An 18,215-nucleotide genomic window follows, 5' to 3' on the forward strand; every position below is an offset into this window, starting at 1 on the left:
TCTGTAGGTATACTCTTTGGCATGTTTCATTATAATTCAATCATTTTGAGCCATTCATTTTCTTGCACTATACTTTTGCTCATTTGAAATAGTTTATTTCAACTAAATAATTTTTTAAGTCATTTTATTTTTATGCACTATATTTTTACCCTTTTGAAATTGTTTATTTCAATTCTATAATGATGACTCGGTTAACATGCTTTTATTGTAATTCCATAAATTTTGTCCTGTTTAGCATAGATAAACAATGCTAGTAAGCTGCAAAAACCAAAGGTAAAAATATATACTGGATTTATACCCATGGGTTTACCAAGATCATTCCTAATTATATAATCAACTGATTACATAAAAACAAATATAAAAAATAAATTGATACAATAATAAATCTAAATTGAACCTAACCTGGTAAAAAAATTATATGAATGAATAAACCAATGCTAACAAATTAATACCAATACATATCAAGTTTTCTAAACAATTACTATCAAATTATTTGCTAACAATGAATAAACAATTGCTGCTAAACTGTTTGGGGTCAGAACTAACGTATCAACATGCTTTGGTAAAAAACTTCAATTCTTCCAATCCCGTGCTTTTTTTTTCTCATGTGCCTCTAAGAAATACGTCAAAACCATATCTTCACAAAAGATATGGTCATTCCGAAATGAGAACCTTCAAAATATTTGATCTTTACGTGTTTATACTTGAAAGAAGAATTCATTAAATATATTTTTTCTTACACTAAACAACTATTGCTCTTTCTTTTGTTAAGTCTTTAGCAAATCCGCAATCCCAATCTCTATACATAGCATCATACACAACCAATAGTTCATTAGCGGTTATATATAAAACTCTAATATACCTACACATACACACAACAATATACCTACACATATTTGCAGCACCTACACAACCATAATATATCTACACATCAAGTATATACATAACTATGGCATACACGAACATATCTACAGATACAAAAATTGTAATATACACAAACAGATCAATGCATGCATTAGCAAGTCAACTTATACAAAAACAAACAGAACACCTACACAACCAACATTTAATATAAAGCTTAAGAATGAAACCAAAATCTTGAAAACGGATTCTAGTTATTGATTTCAAGAAAAAAATCTCATTAATGTACAAAAACTACAGATAAAATAAGATTCAAAACAAAATGTGGCACTTTCAAGAAACCCAAAAAGAATATAAAGAAAAGAGATTTAACATCTCTAAATAGAAGAAACTTACCAATTCTTTGTCGACCTCAGTAGTAGCATCTTATTAGCTAGAGTTCTTTCCATGCCTACTTCCACACACACACACACACACAAAATCATTGATGCAACATTTCTCTCCATTTCACTCCCATTTCAATCAACGTTTTCTTTTTATTGGAAGAATAATCTATTATCCTTTAACCTTACAAGAATTACATAACCTACAAAACTACACATAACATAATATATACTACACACCCTACACATAACATAATATATAATAAAATTAACACCTACATATAACATAAAATATACTACACCCTATATCAATGTTCCCTACACATTGAGAATTTTTTTATGATTCCAGGATGCTATATAAACGTTTTGATTTTTTTACTTTTTTATTTCGCATTTTTTTTGGTTTATATTTTTTTATTTTTTCTTGAAGGGTCTTTTGTGATTCAAATTGGTTGTCAAAGTTTTCAATTTCCAAATGGTTCTCAAACGATCTCAATCCTATATATATATATATATATATATATGTATGTATGTATGTACTTGATTCCACCTAGGAGGGTTCAAATAAAAATAAATAATTTCCTATGAATGGTAAGAAAGACATAAAATTTGAAGTTAAGAAACTATGAGCCTATCTAGAACACTATATAGACTAGAGGTGCACGAACCGGTTTAAAACTCAAAACCGGTTTGGGTGAAAACCGGTTCAGTTTGGTCAACAAAAGTCAAACCAGTTTATGATCGGTTACGGTTCGAGTTGAAACCGGTTTCTTACCTTGTTACGATCGGTTTTGGTTTGGGTTTTTACCCGGCTTTGGTTAGTTTTTGCCCGGTTTTGGCCGATTTCAGTTCGGTTAACCGGTTTGGAACCGGTTTTGATGGAGAAAAATACAGACTAGTTCCGAACCTACGATTTCAATAGGTTCCAAACCGGTTTCTACATAATCGGTTTCAAACTGGTTCGGTTTCGGTTCGGTTCAGTTAACCGGTTTATTTACCCACCTCTAATATAGACTAAATCCTAGATCTTAGGAAACTATTTGGTATTTTAAAAATCTACTAATCTCAACCACTATATACTAGATTCAAAGGCCTAGATCTATTCTTACTCTTCCTAAAAAACTATCACTTTTTATTTTAACCCACCCCTAATCCCACCCATATATATATATGTATACTTTTATTTAATCTCTAGTTATGTAATGTACACATATGTACATTATCATTTACCTTAAATTATATATATGTGTATAGGAAAAAACATGTGTGTACATATTATACATATATGTATAATAAAAAAAACCCGATTTTTTTCTTTTTAATTCGTATTATACCTATACACATATATATACTTTCATTTAATCTCTAGTTACGTAATGTACACACATGTATCATTTACCTTAAATTATAAATATGTGTATATGAAAAAAACATGTGTGTACATATATGTACATATTAACATATATGTATCATTTAGCTAAACCAAGAATTTTTTTTATGTTTTTTTTAGAAACCGGGATGATAAATAAGAACTGTGGTTTTTTTACTTTTTTTATCTTTGTGTTTTTTTTGTTTTATGATTTTTTTTTATTTTTGGGTTTTTTGTGGTCCAAAATGGTTCTTATAGCTCTCAATTCCCAAAAAGTTCTCATACGATCCTGATCATATATATATATATATATGTATATATATATATATATGTATATATACATATATGTATATATACATATATGTATATATACATATATGTATATATACATATATATATATATACATATATATATATATATATCGGGTGAGTTAAAGTAAAAATAGATAGTTTTATAGAAAGAGTAAAAATAAATCTAGACGCTTGGATCTAGGATATAGTGGTTGAGATTAATATTTTTCAAAATAGCAAATAGTTTCTAAGCTACATAGTTTCTTAACTTCAAATTTTATGCCTTTCTTACCATTTTTAATAAACTTTTTGTTTTTATTTTAATTTTAACCCTTTATTATATATAGGGTTATGTTCAAATAAGAAGTTTGATTTTCCTAAGAAGGTTAGGAAGGAGGGTATTTTAGTCTAACATTTAAATATCAAAACCCACTTAATTTAATTTCAAAAACCCACTTACATTAATTTCAAAAACCCACTTACATAAAACCTCCTACGGGTGGAGAATGCAGTATAACTAATACTATCAGGATGCATTTTTATTTGCCAAAATCCACTTTTACAATCAAACTTAGAAAATATCTTTTTATTTCTAGTCCAGTTTATTAAACTTTCTTTATGAGGTAAGAAATATATATACGTCTGATCCTGAATCAAAAAAGTAGAATGAAGGACATTTAACTAGATATGATCCTAACAATATTATTGGATTTCTTATTCCTCTTCTTAAAGAGACTATATCCTTAGAAAAACTAATACCATTACAAGGTGTTAAATCCTCATGGTATTCTTCTGGAAAGCATTCTGATTTACAAATACTTAATCCTGAACCACTATCTATGTAAGCTGCAAAATACTCGGCTTTATAATCTTTATAAGTGATTCCTATTGGTTTGATTTTCTGAAATTGGTATCAGAAAATGTCAATCCATATCAGATAACCTCATACGGGTTAAAAATAACACAATATGATAAACTAATATATATACCAAAATGACAAGCCCTAGAAGTATTTATATTCCAATAGGAATCACTTATAAAGATTATAAAGCCGAGTATTTTGCAGCTTACATAGATAGTGGTTCAGGATTAAGTATTTGTAAATCAGAATGCTTTCCAGAAGAATACCATGAGGATTTAACACCTTGTAATGGTATTAGTTTTTCTAAGGATATAGTCTCTTTAAAAAGAGGAATAAGAAATCCAATAATATTGTTAGGATCATATCTAGTTAAATGTTCTTCATTCTACTTTTATGATTCAGGATCAGACGTATTATTAGGAAGTGATTTTTTAGAAAGATTTAATAAGATAACTTTTGATATAATAGCATATCAAATAATATTAAAAACACCATGCCACCACTTAATAGTTGTTAAAAGAATAAAAAATGCATACGGAAGAAAATTTCCAATTAATTTTACAAAACGCGTCAGCAAGCGTGGTGATATAGGCTACAAACCAAACCCAAAACTTGAAAAAGGAATCCCGATTTTACAATGTTACCCAGAAAAACCATTAGACTATCAAGTAAATCTAAGAAATTTAGATATCCATATTGAAAATATAAAGCATAAGCTTAAACAATGTTATACAGATAATCCATTACAATTTTGGAATAAAAATCATATAACAGCAAAATTAGAAATGAAAGATAAAGATAAGGAAATAAGAATAAAGCCCATGAGATAATCCAGAAGACCAAAAAGAATTTAGCACCCAATTAAGAGAACTTTTAGATTTGAGATTAATTAGAGCTAGCCACAGCCCACATAGTTCTCCTGCATTCCTGGTAAGAAAACATGCAGAAATAATAAGGGGAAAACCTAGAATGGTAATAAACTATAAAAAATTAAATGATAATACTGTTTTTGATGGATATTTCTTACCTCATAAAGAAAGTTTAATAACTGGACTAGAAATAAAAAGATATTTTCTAAGTTTGATTGTAAAAGTGGATTTTGGCAAATAAAAATGCATCCTGATAGTATTAGTTATACTGCATTCTCCACCCCTCAAGGTCAGTATGAATGGCTTGTGATGCCTTTTGGATTAAAAAATGCACCACATATTTTTCAAAGAAAAATGGATACTATATTCAAAAATTACGATTTTATTTTTGTTTATATTGATGACATTTTAATATTATCTGATAATATCAATAATCATTTAAAATATCTTGATATATTTATAGATTTATGTATAAAACATGGTTTAGCCCTATCTGAACGAAAAACTAGCTTACTAAAAGATAATATTGATTTTTTAGGTATGAAAATAGATGGTAAAGGAATAGAACTCCAGAGCCATATTCTTGAAAAAATTATATCCTTTCCTAATAAATTAACAGATAAAAAGCAAGTACAAAGTTTTCTTGGTATATTGAATTATGCTTCAGATTTTATTAAAAATCTCGTAGATATAAGAAAGCCTTTTCAAAACCTATTAAAGAAAGATAAGATATTTAGTTTTGATAAAAGCTTAGAAGACCAAGTGAAAAATATAAAAGAATATTGTAGGAACTTACCAAAATTACAATTACCTAAAGAAAACGATGATTTGATATTAGAAACAGATGCTTCAGAATATTATTGGAGTGGGATACTTAAAAAAATAGACTATGACTCCGAAAATAAAAAAGTTGGTGAAAGCATTTGTAGATACTGTTCAGGCACTTTTAGTGACACTGAAACAAGATATCATATTAACGAAAAAGAGCTTTTAGCAGTTGTAAAAAGTTGTCAAAAGCTTTATTATTTTCTATTACCAGTTAGATTTTTACTAAGAACTGATAATACACAAGTAAAAGCTTTTATAAAAAACAATTTGCCCTCTAAACCTGAGTATAAAAGGTTAATTAGATGGCAAACTTTAATATCCGAATATAATTTTGATATAGAAATAATTAAATCTGATAAAAATGTATTAGCAGATTTTTTAACCAGAGATGGAAGATCATGAGATAGCCCAAAAAATGGATAAGCATATTGAAGACATGGATAGGCAGGTGGTGTCTATAAAAGAAATAATGAAAGATATGAAAGAGATGCTAAGTTATTTTAGCACTCTCCCTGAACAGGTCTCAGACCTAAAAGATTTGATCACAAGAAATTGTCTTCTTATAGACTCAAAAATAGTCTTTTATGAATATGATAGCATGATATTGAAATCTTTGGTAAAGCACCAAATAAAAGAAAGAGTGGATTTATCTCCTATATATAAGGAGGTGAAAATAGAAAAAAGAGATATCCCGTCATCTTCAAAGGGAGTTCAAACAATAGATCTTACTTCTGATCAAGATGAACCTAAAGAAAAACATTTTAATTTTAAACCACATTCTGGGCAGACTTCAAATTTTGATAATACTTTCCAAAGGATACCAACTCAACAAGATCTTGTTGAGCAACAGTGGTTTAAAATGAGAGATTTATATAACCTTAAAAATACAGATATAAGATATGTTGATTGTACTGGGGTTTACCCCAGAATTAATTACTTACAAGGTAATTCCCCTGAAGAAATAAGATACTGGTATGATTTTGGATCAATAAATTCAATATATCTTACATCACCAAATTTCCCAGAAATTTCCTTTTTACCAAAATGGGTTAGGGACGGAGTAAGGGACAGTTATCTATATAACTCTACTATTACTCCAAGTGATGTTATGGTGTTAAAACTATTTTCTGCAGGGCCTGATTTTTATAAAAACAATAATTACCCTGCATATCATCTGATTATAATAGAAAAAGTTCATGCATCTCTTTCTTACAATATAGAGACAGAAAGATTAAAAACTTTTCAAAGTTTTAATGAAAATGATATTCATAACAGAAGAGCACTTGGTATGAAGATAGTTCTTTGTACTTTAGAAAATATTTTTAAAAGAGAATTTAGAACTTATGGAGGAAGTAAGATGCATTCCTCTGTTATGATAGCTCCAGCAAGGAGAACTCCTCCAGCAGCTAAAAAATATATAGAGGATAAAATCAGATTTTTGGATACTGGTGTTATAGCATCAAGTCCTCAAGCTCAATATAAACTGTGCTTAACCAGAAAACATCAACACAATGTTTGTCCGGCTTGTTCTAAGAAAAAGGACAATATGATTATTGATTCTCCTAAAGAGAGTCAAACATCATCTGAAGATTAAGATTTTAATTAATCTTATAAAAATAAGATTTCATAAATTAATGATTTAATAAATAATGGATAAACTCTCATGAGATACATACAAAAGTTGGAATGCATGGATCATATAAATACAAATGTTAGAGTTCCCATAGGGAACATGGATGCAAGAGAAAAGAAAAGCCAAAGTTCAAGTTTCCATGAGGAATCTCAACACCAAATTCAATGATTTGACAATGGAGAATTTCAAGAAAAAGAATATCACATGGAAACAAGATATAGATGACAAAGTGGTGAAGTCTATCTAAAGGGATAAGGGGCCTATATAAGAAGAAAAAGAAGGAAGAAGAAGGGCATCGGGCCTGGAACAAAATTTCAAAAAAGAGTGTTTAAGCTTTCATGTATTAAAAATAAGAGTGTTTGTATTTACTTATGTACTTTCTTTCACATCTTCATTGTAAAATACCCATCATGAAATAAAAACTTTCACTTTCCTTATAATACCTTTGAGTGTTCTTCCTATTTAGAAGTATTTCTCTTTTAAAAAGAGGAAATCTCCAACTACGAACTGTTCCTTTTTACCATACACCGGAAGTAGGAAACGAAACCTGGTTGAGCTGAATATTGCTGAAGGAGCCAGAGAGGAGTTACCTAAGGCTACTTAGGTTTGGTCTGGAATAACCTAGTAAAAAGACTCCTGGTGTAACCCGGCGATATCTTGGTCAAAACGGGAAAAAGGTACGGAAGCATGTTGGACCCTTGTTCTTTTTAATTTTAAAATACTTTTAAATATTTGAATCTCTTGGGTCTTATAAGGAAAATTCTCATAATTAATTTGAAACAGAGATATAAATACTTGCCTTAATAATTTTAAAATTACACTTAAAAATAATCCCTATGTGTTTAAATTTTGCATACTTATTAAATATTTGTTATAATATGTGGTTTATAAAATTCATAAGTTTCTTAAACTTAGATATAATCTTAAATTTCATGGATAATAACTTACTTGAACCAATTATATATTTACTCTATACAACCACCACCACTCCACCGCCCACCGCCACCACAACCGTCACCCACCGCCACCACCTCGCCGGAAAAGTCCGGAAAAACACAATGGAAAACACTATGAAAAACACAATGTAAAAAACACAATTGTATGACACAATGTAAAAAATACAATGGAAAAAACACAATGAAAAATACTATTGTATAACACAATTTTGTAAAACACAATTTTGTAAAACACAATTTGTAAAAAACCCACAAATTTTTTTTAAAACTTTATATTACAATATGATACTCATATGAAAGATAAAAAGATACTCGTTATTATGGTGAATTTGTTTTTCAATAAAAACGTCATAAAAAAAAGTTATGGACGTTTTAAAATGATGGGAGAATTTGGCATGTGTCTTACATGTGGAGAGAGAAAGTCAACAAATGTGTTATTCCTTTTATGTCCTTTCCTTTATGTTCATACTTGATTTCCACATAAACTAATCTCAACCATTCATATTCAAAATCAATGGACAAGATTACTTCTTATCCTTCCTACAAAAACTATACTTCCTATTATAACCTAACCACATATATATATATATTGCCTTTTTCTCTCCACATGCAAGGCACATGCCAAATTCCTCCATCATTTTAAAACGTCAATAACTTCTTTTTACGATGTTTTTATTGAAAAACAAATTCACCATTATAACGAGTGTCTTTTTATCTTTTATATGAGTACCATATTGTAATATAAAAATTAAAAAAAATTAGTGGGTTATTTACAAATTGTGTTTTACACTTTTACCAAATTGTGTTTTACAAAATTGTGTTATACAATAGTATTTTCATTGTATTTTTTTTATTGTGTTTTTTCCATGGTATTTTTACATTGTGTCATACAATTGTGTTTTTATTATTGTGTTTTTTTTCATAGTGTTTTTTTCCATTGTGTTTTTTACATTGTGTTTTCCATTGTGTTTTTTCGGACTTTTCCGGCGAGGTGGTGGCGGTGAGTGACGGTTGTGGTGGCGGTGGGCGGTGGGGTGGTTGTGGTTGTAGGATATAAGTGAAGATGTAAGTGGGTTTTATGTAAGTGGGTTTTTGAAATGAATGTAAGTGAGTTTTGCGATTAAAGTAAGTGGGTTTTGATATTAAGTGTTGACTAAAATACCCTCCTTCCTAGCCTTCTTATGAAAATCAAACTTCTTATTTGAACCTAACTCTCTCTCTCTCTCTCTATATATATATATATATATATATATATATATAGAGTAACTGAAATAGAATGATAGACTAGTCCCGTTCTATTTAGCAGAAAGCCAAAATACTAAGGTTTTGCATTTATGTTTGCGTTAGACTTTCCACCATCAACCACCAAAAAATTAAACAAGCAAACATGTAACAATTAGCATAAAGAGCATGACAATCTATGACAAGAAAACACACCATGACATTAACATGAATTGTAAAACATAAAATACATATATGGTAGTTTGTAAAATACCACACCCTAAAAATAATGACAACATGAAAAAGGGGTAATGATAAACTCGCATTAATGATTGATTGCACACGAACACGAGCAAGAGGTTGTTGAACCGACAACGGAATACCCTAGATTAAGTTATGATTTTTAATTAGTTAGAGTGTCGCATACTAGAATGTTTAAAGCCAAGAGCATGACCTTCAGCAAGTTGATTCCTAAGTAAGAGTCACAGGCTCAATGGGAATCTTTATGTCACTCTTGTATTCGATAGAACGATTTTCTTGTTAAATACATACATACCTGGTTTATAACTCTATTTGTATACTAACTCGAAATGCTGTAGAATGATTTGATAAATATGAGAGTACAAGGTATAAAATGTAATAAATGTAGTTTACGGTGATTAGTGACACTTATGAAAATATGAGGTTTGTAATGTAAATATAGTATAGTTTAGAGTGTGGTATGAACAACTTGGAAAATATAAGGACACATATGAAAATATTATGATCTTCAACTTAATTATGTTAACATTCAAAGGATTATGAGTTTCTTAAGATTATGAAGAATGGATCATAAGAACATTCATATTTCTTTATGCAAAACTTTGATTTTGATTCAAGACATTAAAAACATTATGATCATGAAGAAAGTATATAAACAACTATGATATTCAAGAGAAAACTTAATAACAATAAGAACAGAAAGAACAAAATAAAAATCAAAGAAAGTATTAAAGCTTACTAGAATGGCTTACGAGGTATAACAAATGAGATGATTGGTGTGATAAATATTGAGAAGAAATGCTCTATGTATAGGTTATGGTGTAAATTAGGAATGCTTTGGAGAAGAACAAAAACCTTATTGATGGTAATTCTTGTAGGTAAAGTTGAAAAACTGAATACTAGATGCCAATTTATTATAAAAGAAGCCATTTTAATTATTTATGATAAAACAAATAGTGTGACATAATTAAATATGTTACATGATTAAAAAATATTTATCCAGGTATCTCTGGTTCAACATGCCATATCTACAATTACACATGTAAACAATGAAATGATATAGAATCACGTACTTGCACATAGAAAAATAATGTTAATAATTTGAAATAGATAATTTATTATTCAATAATTATGTAGATGATGAATGAAAACTTTGTTAAATTTGATAAAGCGATTACAAAATGACTAAAATAACTTTCATGCTTAAAAATTCCCAAATTTACAGAAAGTTAAGCATTTTGATAGTTTTAACCCAGAACTTTGATTAAATGCATTTAAAATATAAAATAAGTGAAATGGCGTTTATAATCGAGTATATTACATAAATGAATATAAATTAAGAACAAATACTGTAAATGAACATGAATAATAATCTTTCATGGAAATCCAAAAATTTAAAACGGGTTGGGTTTCGAGTTTGAAAATCAACGAATGCCAGTCTTGTCGTGAACGGAAACAATCAACGAGTGGGAATCGATTGTGTCGATACCTTTTAACTCCATTGTTTACCAACAATTATACAAACGGCCATAAGTATTGCAGTTTCTAAATCCTGACCCGTATACATGTTTCAACCTCCCGGAATTACGATAAAACCAACCCAAACTTTGTGTCTATTATAGAAATCACTTTATGAGCTTAAAAAAAGTACCATGCGCACGGTATCACAATTTTTCCATTTTCATTACAAAGTGTGGTTTTCCTAGCATTGTGTGTGACACCTCCCTCTTTATTTATCAACTAGTTTTATGACCCCCGCGTTGCGGGGGATGCAAATTAAGGTGTTAAAAACGAAAAACAAAACTCGTGCTAACTCCTATTGTTATTGTAAAGCGACCAGCAGAAGCAAGTCGCAAACTCCTATTGTTATTGTGAATTGACCGATGGAAGCAAGTTATCTTTCAAAGTGTTTTTGATATATAATATAGCATTTAAAAAAAAAGCCTCTTGATCATCTCATTTGTTAATCCTGTTTGTAGAGGTAGTAGGATGCCACATTTATGTTACAAACATTAATATATTTTTCATAAAATTTTATTAACAAAGGCATGATTACTCCCTATTCATACTTTGATCAAATTTTCTATTATCGATACATGAATCATTGTCCATGAAAGAAAATATTTTCCATATTTCTCTCTCTTTTAAGTTTAAAGATCCATACATCACCAGCTATTTGATTTGACTATCACTACAACTTTTATCATTAAATTAAATATAAAAAATATAAATGAAAGTCTTCTGTCACGTCTACCACCACCACCGCTTCTCCCACTTACCATCTCTTTCTCTTTTCCCTGGCACAGCCACCAACACAACTCATGTACCACCACCTAATCGCCCGTCTCCATTTCCGCAAACAACATTTGAAAGTCTGTGTCGGCGACCAACCACCACCACCATTAACTGTTTCATGGCCACCATCCATACATGTGGCTACAAGAGCTCCCTCACTATCTACTGAAACCCTAGATCATGCTACCCCATTCTTAGATAAAGAAACAAAGATTAGGTTAAAGGTTGTAGGTATGATTCGAGATTTGATAATCTTGTGGTAACCGTTACCACGTATCTAAGTTTTCATCGATTCCAGCTACAATAACATGGATTACGTGATTGTTTTTGCTCGATTGAAGGGTAGGAGGTCGTTGAGGAAGATAGCCGGCGGCATGCAGAGTTAAGTCACGACAGCGAGCGGCGTTTACTGTGGTTCGTAGAATAGGCTTGATAGAGAGAGAGAGAGAGAGAGAGAGAGAGAGAGAGAGAGGAGTTATCCTAGAATCAGTTGTCACCGGTGGAGGGGTGGTGTGGCGAAGTTCCTGCAGGGAACAATTAATAAAGACAAAGAAGTAACGTTTAATTATTTACCTATAATTGTTTGATTGAGTTTCCACAACCCATTCGGCCGACACAGAGGCCACCCGTTCGAAAGACGGGAACACCAACTCCAACCGGATCCCCTTCGCAACCTGGGGATCAAGATCGAGATCCCTGAATTTGAGGGGAGAAGTCAACCTGATGAATTTCTTGACTGGATTCATACGGTTGAACGGGTTTTTGATCTTCGCGACATTCCCGACAGGTACAAAGTTAAAATTGTGGCTATAAAACTGCCTAAGTATGCCTCCTTGTGGTGGGAGCACGTAAAAAAAAACGGGCTCAAGAGGGGCGGTCTAGGGTGGAATCGTGGGAAAAGATGAAGAAGCTGTTACAAAAATTTTTTTTACCCCCTAACTATCGCCAAGAAGCCTTCTTGGAATATCACAACATCTCCCAACGGTCATCCACCGTTGAGGAATTAATTGCTGATTTTGACAGGTTGCGGATGCATTTTGGCGCCGAAGAAGAAGAGGAACAGGTTATTGCTCGTTTCTTTGGAGCCTTACAACCCGAAATTGCTGATGTTGTTCAGTTACAGCCATATTGGACGTTTGACGACGTTTGCCAATTGTCGTTAAAAGTCGAGAAACAACTTAAAACCAAAGGGAAGCTTCCTACTAGCAGCCGCCCTCTCCAGCAGAAACCCGACTCCGGGCGAACCCCTGTCCGAACCGAGGCCACTCGAACAGCCTCCCACAATCCCATCAGCAACCGCCCAGGTCCAGCAAAAACCGAGGCTTCCTCAGCTGCCACCCCTGGAGTCTCCCGCGCTCCTCGATGTTTTAAACGTGGAGGACTTGGCCACTTCGCACGGGATTGCGCCAACACCCAACTAGTCGCACTCACCGAAGATCTAGCCCCCGAACACGACACGGAAGATGATCATACAGTTGAGGAGCAAGCTGAAGTTGTTTACCCAAATAAGGGTGTAGCCCTCGTGGTCCAGCGTGTACTAAGTGTAGCTCCAACCCGTTCTATTGATGATACCCTATGGCTTCGCAATAATATTTTCCGCGTGCACGGCAAAAGGGAAAATATGCACTGTCCTTATTGATGGTGGCAGCTGCAAAAATATGGTTGCCACAGCCATGGTTGAAAAACTTGGGTTAACACCCGAACCCCACCCGGATCCCTATCAATTGACGTGGCTCAAGAAGGGAAACATCGTGAAGGTCACCCAACGTTGCCTGGTCCAATTTAGCATCGGTACTCGCTATTCCGATGAGGTGTGGTGTGAAGTAATTCCCATGGACGCCTGCCACATTCTGTTGGGCCGACCGTGGCAATATGATAGACGCACGCGACATGATGGGTTTCACAACACTTATTCCTTCAAGAAAGACGGAGTGAAGATAACTCTCGCCCCCCTCGATACTCGGGAAACAGGAACAGAAGCTGTACTCCTTAACAAATCAGCCTTCCTAGATTTCACTCGAAGCACAGGTACACCGATAATGTTTGCAGTGGTCATCGCCGAATCAAATCCACCAGTCCCCGACCCGCCGGCTGAGTTACAGCCACTTCTCTCTGAATTCAGTGAGATATTTCCGGCTGAGATACCCGTTGGTCTGCCGCTAATACGAGATATTCAGCATTGTGTTGACCTGATACCCGGTTCGGTCATACCCAACAAACCCGCCTACCGCATGAGTTCGAAAGAGTACGAGGAACTGCATCGGCAGGTTAGTGAACTTCTTAATAAAGGGCTAATTCGTGAAAGTATGAGCCCATGTGCCGTCCCGGCTCTACTCGTCCCTAAAGCTAACGGGACGTACCGAATGCGTGTCGATAGCCGCGCAGTTAACAAAATAACCATTAAGTACAGGTTTCCAATACCCCGGTTCGAGGATCTTCTTGACCAGTTACACGAGTCTACGGTGTTCTCGAAAATTGATTTACGTAGCGGGTATCATCAAATACGGATGAGACCCGGGGATGAATGGAAGACCGCCTTTAAGACTCGAGACGGATTGTATGAGTGGATGGTGATGCCTTTCGGCCTCTCGAATGCACCAAGCACGTTCATGCGACTTATGAACCATATTTTCAAGCCACTAATTGGGCAATGTGTGGTTGTCTACTTTGACGACATTCTGGTCTTTAGCTCCACTTTGCACCAACACCTCAACCATCTTCGGCAGGTTTTCGAGATTCTACGCGAACAGAAACTTTATGCTAATAGTGAAAAATGTTGTTTCTTGTCCCCCGAGGTGTTGTTTTTGGGTTATCTTATTTCAGGTAATGGCATTAGGATGGACGAATCGAAGATTGAAGCAATCCTTACGTGGCCCACCCCCACGACACTGCATGAGGTACGAAGTTTTCATGGTTTGGCCTCATTTTACCGGCGCTTCATTCGAAACTTTAGCGCCATTGTAGCCCCTATTACCGATTGCTTGAAAGGAAAATCCTTTCATTGGTCTCCCGCGGCTGAGAAAGCATTTGCAGAACTTAAGCGTTGCGTGACACAAGCACCGGTTTTAGCATTACCCAACTTTCAGGATACTTTCCAAGTAGAGTGCGATGCATCGGGCTTTGGGATTGGAGGGGTCCTTAGCCAACAAGGTCGCCCTAAAGCTTTTTTCAGCGAGAAACTTAGCGAGGCTAAACAAAAATTTAGCACTTATGACAAGGAATTTTATGCCATCATACGAAGCTTGGAGTATTGGCGTCATTATCTTCTTCATTCGGAATTTATTCTTTTTTCGGACCATCAAGCTCTTCGGTTCATTCAGGGGCAGCTTAAGCTCAATCCTCGACACGCCAAATGGGTCGAGTTTTTACAGGAGTATTCATTTATCATTCGGCACAAATCCGGAGCTACTAATACTGTCACCGATGCATTGAGCAGAAGACATGCCCTTCTTACTTCACTTCGAGTTCGGGTGGAGTGGTTCGATACTTTCTGCAACTTATACCCGGATGATCCGGATTTTTCCACCTTATGGGAAGCCTGCCGTGACGGTCGAGCCAATGGGCATTCACTGCAGAATGGCTTCTTGTTCAAAGGAACTCGGTTGTGTGTGCCCAAGTGTTCCTTTCGGGAGGCAATCATTCTTGAGGGGCACCAAGGCGCGTTAGCCGGACACTTTGGGAGAGATAAAGCTCTCAAGTTAATTAAGGAGCGTTTTTTTTGGCCAAAGATGAGCAGTGATGTTACTCGCATTGTGGATCGGTGTCGTACGTGCCACATCGCCAAAACACATCGCTCAAACGCGGGTCTCTATACTCCATTACCGGTCCCTGATGGTCCATGGGAAGACATTAGCCTCGATTTCGTTGTCGGTCTTCCGTTAACGCAACGCAAGAAAGACTCTATCATGGTTGTAGTCGATCGATTTTCTAAGATGGCCCATTTTGTCGCATGTGCTAAGACCTACGACGCGAGTCAAATCGCCCGTCTCTATTTTGAAGAAATTGTGCGCCTACACGGTATCCCGAAGTCTTTGACATCAGATCGGGATTTCAAATTTGTTGGTCATTTTTGGCTGACGTTGTGGAGGCAGTTGGGGTCCCGCCTTAATTTTAGTAGTGCTCACCACCCCCAAAGTGATGGACAAACCGAGGTCACTAACAGGAGCTTGGGAAACTTGCTGCGCAGCCTAGTTGGTAATCATCCTAAGCAGTGGGATCTCATTCTACCACAGGCCGAGTTTGCTTACAACAGGTCCTCACACCGTTCGACGGGTATGAGTCCTTTTCTTGTCGTGTACGGCCGGAATCCGTTCACACCTTTGGATCTTGCACCGCTACCTGCTGTTGAACACTACAGCAGCCAAGGTGATGAGAGGGCAATCCAAATTAAACTCATTCATGCACAGGTACGTGACCAGATTGTCAATAACAACATTGTCTACCAACGAAGAGTTAAATGTCAAGCGAAAAAAAGTGGTCTTTCAAGAAGGAGATCTCGTGTGGGTACACCTTAGCAAAGACCGTTTCCCGGGGAGAAAAGCAAGCAAATTACAGCCTCGAGCGGATGGACCTTTCAAGGTGATGGAACACATTAATGACAACGCCTACAAGATCGATTTACCGGGTCACTACAATGTGTCTGCCACTTTCAATGTGGCTGACCTTTCACCTTTTGTGGCAGCGTTGGATGATCCCCTTGACTCGAGGACGAGTCCTTTTGAAGAGGGGGAGAATGATGCAATTAGGCCCAGCCCACATGACGGCCCAAGTAGCAGCCCAAATAAAAACAGCCCGCAGGCTGTTTGGCCCAGTGGAACCAGCGACAGCAGTTAGGCCTCCTGGCCCTAACTTGGAGAATAAGCTGCAGGAGTTAATTTTGGCCAGTTATTTCCTTTTAATTATTTACCTATAATTGTTTGATTGAGTTTCCTATTTTCTAGTTATTGCCTAAAGTCTTGATTGGTTCTAGGCTATAAATTCATGTTTTGTTTTCATTGAAAGGGAGATTGGAATTTTGAAGTTTATCAATAAAATTCTCCTGCTTGTTCTTTTCGGTCGTTTGGTCCAACGTGATTGCAATATTGCATCAGATACTACACTTCTCCTTCACATTATTACCACCGTATCTAATGAGTCTGCAATGACGGATCTCGGGGAGCTCCATTTTCTTGGGATAAATGTCAAACGAAAGCACGGGGGACTTTTTCTATCAAAATCCAATATGCATCACGGATTCTATCTCGTGCACAAGTGGCTGCTTGCAAGCCCATTTCCACCACTGCTGACATTAGATCCAAACTTGGTGCTATACTCGGTGAACCATTACCAGACGATTCTTTATATCGAAGCCTAGCGGGTGCTCTTCGGTACCTCACATTTACCCAACCAGGCATTTCAAATGCGGTTCAAAAAAGTATACCTATTTTTGCACTCTCCTTGTGAACCACACAAGCAAGTCCTCAAACGAATACTCTGCTATCTCAAATGAACCTTAGAACTTAGAAGCCTAACTAAGCATATGGGCTCATACTGATAAAACGTAATGTCCAATAAAGAGGAGGAGGTGAGAAACCGTTGTAAGGAAGAGGAGGTGATGCTGGTTCCACTATATATGTTGGAAAAGCTTTATGTTTTGCATGCAGTTGAAATACTTTGAAATCAATTAGGCTGTTCTTTATGACGGGGCATCGAAGCCCCTCCAAAGTGTCATGTCAGCACCACGTGGGCATTGGGGGGCTTCGAAGCCCTTCTCCATAACGCCCCGCTATTGTTTAAAGCCCTTTGTATGCCCCATTATATATATGTAAATATATATGCATGTGCGTATGTGTGTGTATGAGAGAGAGAGACTAGGACGCACCATTTCCGCACTGGTTGTTCCATCTGCGCCCCCACCTACAGCACCCCTCGGCGGTGTGTGCACCCAAGGCCGTCCCCATGAGCGCCCCATAGCGAAGGGTCCTAAGACTGACCTTAGTTGGGTTTTAAGCTTGCACCTAAATTAGAATTTAATTAAACTTATTAGTAACAATATAACATGTAACAGTTTTGAAGATTAATGTTGATGAAATATTGAATTTAAAAATTGCAAAAGAATATTTAACTGAAAATTAACAATTATCCTGCGTGAAAAATAGACCTATTGCTTTATAATAGGATTCAGTCATATAAAATGCATCAAAAAGTGTTTTGAAATTGTTCAAATTAGGGTGTTTACGGTCCAATTTTCGTGGTTTTTGGGTCGGACCTTGGACCAAACTGTTGTGTAAACCGAAACCAAACTGTATAACTTATAAACCGAATCAAACCGAACCGCTAGTAATGGTTTGGTTTCACGGGTTAGGATTGTTGGGCTTTTATACAAGATGTCAAAGATAAAGATTGAT

Source organism: Bidens hawaiensis, unplaced genomic scaffold (assembly GCF_021521415.1).
Source record: "Bidens hawaiensis isolate Kalapana, Puna unplaced genomic scaffold, B.hawaiensis_p1.1 tig00020681_1, whole genome shotgun sequence".
Taxonomy (NCBI): Eukaryota; Viridiplantae; Streptophyta; class Magnoliopsida; order Asterales; family Asteraceae; genus Bidens; species Bidens hawaiensis.